The sequence below is a fragment of the Tupaia chinensis genome, unplaced genomic scaffold (assembly GCF_000334495.1).
Source record: "Tupaia chinensis unplaced genomic scaffold, TupChi_1.0 Scaffold144240_1, whole genome shotgun sequence".
Lineage (NCBI taxonomy): Eukaryota > Metazoa > Chordata > Mammalia > Scandentia > Tupaiidae > Tupaia > Tupaia belangeri.
The window spans coordinates 42,996-44,848 of NW_006204098.1; positions in this window are offsets into that span (position 1 = coordinate 42,996).

Here is a 1,853-nt window from a genome sequence, read left to right on the forward strand (position 1 = left end):
GCTGCTATAGGAACACTATCTACAAAGACTCCACAGTTATTTTTCTGGGAAATGGCGGGCATTTCACTAGTACTGAAAATAGGCTTGTATTACAGATGGGTAAACTTAATTTAATGAGATACAGAGTAGCATCTGTGATAGAAGTGCTAGGTGTTCAGACACAATACCTGAGCAGGTTCTTGTCTGATGCTCAAGAAGAATTAGAAATGTGGACAAATGGAGAGGATAGTAAGCAAAGTTTACTAGAAAGGAATCAAAGCTTCCAGCTAAGTAAATGGGTTGCTCCCAGGGTATCAGAATGGCCCAGTTGTATGGACTCTGACAAGGGTAAAATATTTTTAAAAATGTAAAAACTAATTTTGTCTAAGGAGATGGGAGAAAAAAAGACTACTTTCTTTTAAGCGATGCCAGCACAGGTGTTTTGCGCTGCTAAGGTCTTAAACTAATCATTGTCCTTGAGTTGGACAGTGTGCTCAAAACTATAAGCCATCTACCTACTTCTGGCTCAGTCAGTAAGTACTCATAGATTTTTTTGAAACATTGGAGAAGAGTATATTGTTCAAGGCCTTCCCTCGACTGCTCTCCAGACCAAGATAGAGTACACTTATTGTTTGGAATGTAGCAATGATGTGAACAATGCTACTTTAGGTTGTCATCTCTAGCAGGCTGCAAGCAGCTTTCTGTGCAAATCAGTAGTGAGAGCTAATAATAGATTTCTACTGAGAGTAGTGAATAATTTTTATGAAAAGCTTGGCTATAACTGACTCCATTTATCTCCTACCCTCCTGTGGACGTCTCACCCTAATCTACCTAACCAGAGATCTTACTCTCTCTCATCTCCTGTAGGAGAGCTGGAAGCTGAATTCCTAGTTGTAGAACCCCCTGGCTCCTCAACCTGAAGCAGAAGAGCCTGCATTTTGAACTCTCTATTGGAAACTTGCTTAGAACTTTTTGTGTAAACAAGTGTGATTAACATTCCAGCTGTTATTACTAAATAACCTGAAACGCCCTACCTTGAGAACTTCCTTAGTGATAAGCTCCTTGCCCCAAGCCATGAAGACCATTAAGATGCCATTGTGGGGACCAGCAGTTAGCGTAATCCCTTAGAAATGATTAACCTGCTTGTTTTGTTTCTGTAATTCACTTTTGCTTTTACATTGTAAAACACTAAGCCCCTACCCTTTCAAGTTACTGCTGTTTGTTCTTGTGATCACCATGTCATCCCAGAAAAGTCTGGGATTTTTGCCATTATAAGCACCCTTCTCCCTATGCTCAGGGCTGCGGGGATTTTGAGAGACATGAGTCCTCCTGCAGTCGCCAGCTTATTAATCAATAAAATTTGGATAAATTTGGCTATGTCTGGATGTCCTCTTATTTCTCACTGATTAGACTATAACATCTGTAGCTTAAAACTCATGCTGGGTGCATGTGCTTACATGCCCAAAATCCCAAGAGGAGAATGGAGGAAAAGGGATTGTGGTGTGGTCATCTCTGCTGAGGGGGTGATTTCTTGCTTTCTGTCTCTTTGTCTCTCCAGCAAGCGCATGCATTCTCCAATTCTGCAGTCGCTGGCATTAACGACTCCTATAACTTGGCTACGACTGGGTGTCCTCTCCTTTCCCGCTGATCAAAATATAACAAACCGACCCCGTGCCCAGCTTGGACAGGAACATGCCAAATTCGGAGCTTCTGGAGTCCCCTTGGTACACCCGAATGCACACACCCACCTTCCGACAAAGCAGCTACTGAAAGCAAAGCCCAGGTCGCCTCTTTCCTCACCCCCGACCTGCACACCCCGACGCTCCTGTCACTCTCCCCACCCAGCCCGGACCAGGGGCTGCAACTTCCCTCAG